Genomic DNA, 5,156 nt, shown 5'->3' with positions numbered 1-5,156 from the left:
GGAAGTCTTTATTGGTTTGTTGTTGGGAAGCTATGAAGTTCTCCATCATGATTTCTAGGTTCGACTTCCTAGGGGTGTTTTGAGCAGCTACAGGCGCTTTTTGGTAGCCAGGTGGTACAGCAGGTGCTTGTCCAGGCGCGTACAACGCATTGTTGTTCTTATAAGAAAAATTCGGGTGGTTTTTCCATCCAGGGTTGTACGTGTTAGAATAAGGGTTTCCTTGAGCGTAATTTACTTGATCAGATGGGACTCCAGTCAAGAGTTGACATTCAGCAACTACATGCCCAGTCAATCCACAAATCTCGCAGTTAGGTGCTACAGCGGCAGCGGTGGCTGAAGGAGTGATGGTCAAATTCTCGATCTTTTGAGTTAAAGCGTCTACTTTAGCGTTAACGCGGTCTATACCACTAATTTCGTACATTCCTCCTTTGGTTTGGGCTTTCTCTAGAGCGGCGCGTTCTCCTCCCCATTGGTAATGGTTTTGTGCCATGTTCTCTATGAGTTTGTATGCTTCATCATGGGGTTTGTCCATTAATGCTCCGCCAGCAGCGGCATCTATAGTCATTTTAGTGTTATATAAGAGACCACCATAAAAGGTATGGATGATCAGCCATGGTTCGAGTCCATGATGAGGACATATTCTAAGCATGTCCTTGTAACGTTCCCAAGCTTCGAAAAGCGATTCGTTATCTTTCTGGGTAAATCCGTTGATTTGACCTCTAAGCATAGCAGTTTTGCTAGGCGGAAAGTATCTTGCTAAGAATACTCTCTTCAATTCGTCCCACGTAGTTATGGAATTGGAAGGCAGGGATTGAAGCCACGCTCTCGCTCTATCTCTCAAGGAGAAAGGGAAAAGGCGTAATCGAATAGCTTCGGAACTAACGTTGTTGGCTTTGATAGTGTCGGCGTATTGCACGAACACGGATAAATGGAGATTGGGGTCGTCTACAGGGCTTCCAGAGAATTGATTCTGTTGAACAGCTTGGACCAGTGAAGGTTTCAGTTCGAAATTGTTCGCTTCAATCGCAGGTGGTGCGATACTTGAATGCGGTTCAGCGCGCGAAGGAGCGGCATAGTCTCTAAGAGGACGAATAGCAGCCATCTCTAACTTCGGGGTGATTTGATTGATTTGATCAGTAAAATTCAATTCCTGATTAATCGGAATTTCTGCTACTTCGGGAAGGTTGCGAGCTCGACGTTTAACGTTAATGAAACGTTCGATCTCGTTAATTCGTTGTATTAAGTCTCCTCCTTGTGAACGAGTATTTGGCATACAATCGTTCAAAAAGAAAGGGAAGAATTTTCCTAGTCTCTACGGTGTAACAGTGAGTTACGATATCGACTTAAATAGTCCCCGGCAACGGCGCCAAAAACTTGATCGCGACTTTACGTGTCTATAAATCTGATAACTGCAAGTGCACAGTCGTGTCGTGTAGTTTTAAAAGATATCGAATCCACAGGGACTATGAATCGATCTACCGTTATCTAAGGTTACTATGTAAAGCTAGGAGTACTAAAATTTTCGATTGTTCCTAAGGGAAAGTGATTGTGAGAAAATAAAGAATAATAATAAAAGACAGGTGTCAGTATGTATTTCGTTTAACTAAAGGTAATCCGAAGGTCCATTGGTTTTTGCATAATTAAATTAAAAATCTTTACTAATTCCAATTGATTAAAAATCCTCGTCTCAAACTTTCGCTCTGTTGAGTCAGACTACTGTCCTAATCCTAATGTACGCTTTCGCCATCCCATTAGATTTTAGAAGAGCTTTTTGGAAACAATGTAATTAATAAAATGCTTGTTTTACGAGGTTGTTATCTATTTAAATCTCCTAATCTCAAACTTTCGCTCTGTTGACTCGGAGCAAGCTAATACCCCTAACGTACGCTTTCGCCATCCCGCTCGAGTGTAAAAACAATTTTTGAAAATAAATAAGTTCCAATTAGTTTTAATACGCTTTCGCCATCCTTAAAACTAATGTCCTATGTCTACTATCCAGTTAAAGATCTCAAACTTTCGCTCTATTGATTTTAACCTTTGACCGTCCTAATCCCTCAAACTTTCGCTCTATTGGTTTTAAGACTTACTAATTAAATTAGACATACAAACCAAAAACAAGTGATATTTAATAAAACATAATTTAAGCCAATTTATTTCGGACCCCTACGGTTAACTTACTTTACATACCGACACCTCTAGTATTTTAGCCAGACATATTAATACGATTAAACATACATATATTGGTTTGGTTCATAATAATAAGCATATTAAATGGCATATAATATATCATGCAGATAAATAATATAAATAAGGCGGTAAATAAAAAAAACCTGAATTAAAATAAATCTGGATTGAATTGAATCTTGAAGTACTCGAACTTCCACCACAAGTTGGCTGGATCGTTCTTCAGAATTTAAATGGCAGAAAATAAAAAACAAGGAAAATAAAGCGATAAATCTAACGTAAGGCTAGATCTATGAAAAGTTCACAACAATTTCCAGTGTAGAAATCGTTGTGAGAAAATAGACGGTTAAATGAAAACAGAATAAGGAAAAGCAGTTCGCGGTACAATTTCGGCAGCACTTCGTTGGCAGGAAATCGGACCCTTTGGACTGAAGTGGCTGCCTCTATTTATAGGTGAGGCTTTGCAGTTGCTTTGCGTGAAAAACGGGACTTTTTGCAGACCGGGACTTGGAGACGTGCGTCTCCTATTCTTCAGGGAGACTGGGTACGTGACCTGAGACGTGCGTCTCAAGTGGAGAAGATGTAGGAACATGGAGACGTGCGTCTCCCTTTGCTGACGTGGCATGGAAGATGTGGAGACGTGCGTCTCCACTTGCTGGGCAGGTTTGGGCCACGCAATTTTGTTCCTTTGTGGGCTGGTTCGTCTCTTTTGGGCCTTTTGGGTCCTAATTGCACCCCTCTTTAGTTTCGGCACCCTTTTCGTCTTTTAAGCATAAATATTGGTCATTTAAGCTCGATTTTCTTTCCTTTTCGCAAATAGTCGGAATTGAAGTGTAAAACCTGAAACAAAGCAAATACACGCGTAATATCATAATAAATTGACATAATAAATGGAAAATGCTATAAATATCTATGGTTTTTAGGTTAAATATACGATATAAAATCGTGTTATCACATACAACAAAAAGGTGAAAGGTAAAACTTTTAGCAATAATGACTTAGTTTGGAAAGTTATATTACCCATAGATCGAAGGAATCAAGCACTTGGTAAATGGTCCCCACACTGGGAGGGACCCTTTCGAATCTTGAAAGTATTTTCGAATAACGCTTACGAGATAGAAGAGTTAGCGGAAGATCGCAGGATTTTGAGAGTAAACGGGAAGTATCTGAAGAGATACAAACCAAGCATGCATGAAGTGAAGATTGCAATAACGTAGATATCAGAGTATACTACATAAGCCAAAATGGTTGAACTAACACCAAAATGGCTTTGTTATCCAAACAAGCATGTATATCAAAAAATTAAAAGAAGAAGACGAGTAAATTTCAAAATATCTTCCATAAATATTAAGAGGATACATTCATGACAAGAGGTTTGGTGTCCAAAACATGGAAGATTACAAAAAGAAACTAAAGCGAATAAAAACCTAAACTAAAACACCTCCTAGTTGATCCTCTGGTCTAAACCTTCCAAAGGCAGCAGGGGCAAGCTCTCCGCCTCGAACATATTCATCGACCCAGAGTTGCGCATCCTTCTCACTATTCCCTTTTTAAGGAATATGTAAGACAAGAGCCTTCCATATGGAAGACAGGTCACAACCCCTTGACGGGAAGCAGCCATGGAAACGGCTTCGACAAGCCCTTTGAAGATCATTAAAGGGAAGTTGATTTTCTTCCCACGAAGGGCACAGAGGATAGACTCCAAGTCATCCACCATGGTGCTGTTTTGGTCATGGTTTCGTGGTTGAAAGTTACCCACGAGCAGTTGATGCCAAACCCTGATGACCTTGGCACTATAAGGGTCGTTGTCTATGAGAGTCCTCAACAGAAGATGAGTCGTCATGTTGAAGCTATTATCATCAAAGGTTTCGCCAGAGTTGTTGCATCTCATCAAGTTAGAGATGGTGGAAGGAGTGATTCTGATTTGGGCACGTCGAACTTCAGAGACTATGGTAGTTCTTCCCTCTGGATCTATGTGTAAAGACGCAAACATCCAGAAATCAGCCAGCATGTTGGGATAAACTGGTCCTTCAGGATTTTATAGTAGAAATCAGGTTCTTGATTGGCGAAGAGAGCACCAATGCTGATGAAGTTTTCATCAAACTATTCTTCAGAAATTTTGAACTCTTTCTTTATGCAAGCTCTGATGTTGTTGTAAGTAGGAGGTTGCGCCAAGAAGAGAAGGAGAAGGTTTAAAAAAGGTTTGTTTTTAGGCTGTATGTTTCTGAGAAACAGAGAAAGAGAAACAAACTTTTGAGCAAAGGTTTCAAATAAGTGTGAAGGAAGAAATGTGATATTGAACCTTTATATAGATCTGGGGCAATAGACGAACGGTTTAATTTTTAATGATTGATTAGACTGCGTTTGGTATTCCAAAGAGGAGTTATGGCTTCCGCTGTTTCCCGCCCTTGGAAGTTGAAATGTAATCATGAGAAACTGGTGCACGCACGTCTTAAAAAAGACGTTTTGAAGAAAGTGACGTCATCTTTTAATAATGGTTACGGCTAGGGGAGTGGAAACGTCAAGTCTAGACTGAAAGGGGTGCGAAGGATAGTCAGGTCACGTGCTTATATTTATTAAGATTACTGTGACAATTAAATATATTTTGACAAGATTTGAAGAATTGCCAGAGTCTTACTCATGATCATTTCAAAATGGTATAGAATATGTAAACTGGCAAACAAAAGGTCTACATAGATATATCCCTGGTGGAATTCGATTACAAGATAAACCAATGTGCATTATAGAAAAGTCATTACAAGAGTCGAAAGGACTAAATTAAAATCTCTAGGAAGAGTGTCTTTTATCTTCGAATACTGAATCACCCAGGAAGACATGCGAAGTTCAATCAGGGCCCTTTGTTTCTTCAGTTCGTCAATTTCAGGAACTAGTTTTCGTGCAGCCTTGAAATGTTGGATTCCTAAACGTGCAACTTCAGTCAATTCCTGCTCATTGATTTGTTGAATGGTTGC

General features: G+C 39.7%; 1 non-coding gene across 1 annotated transcript; it reads left to right on the top strand.

The window, feature by feature from the left end:
• The first annotated feature begins 620 nt into the window (after nucleotides 1-620).
• Nucleotides 621-727, top strand: LOC131615338 (small nucleolar RNA R71). The gene has a single exon (XR_009287758.1). It is a non-coding gene; the product is annotated as a small nucleolar RNA R71 (small nucleolar RNA).
• Nucleotides 728-5,156: the final 4,429 nt, after the last annotated feature.

The sequence above is a fragment of the Vicia villosa genome, linkage group LG6, assembly GCF_029867415.1.
Source record: "Vicia villosa cultivar HV-30 ecotype Madison, WI linkage group LG6, Vvil1.0, whole genome shotgun sequence".
In the NCBI taxonomy this organism is placed as follows: domain Eukaryota; kingdom Viridiplantae; phylum Streptophyta; class Magnoliopsida; order Fabales; family Fabaceae; genus Vicia; species Vicia villosa.
Note: the sequence above shows the minus strand (reverse complement) of the source record. Positions and strands in the feature narration are given on the sequence as shown.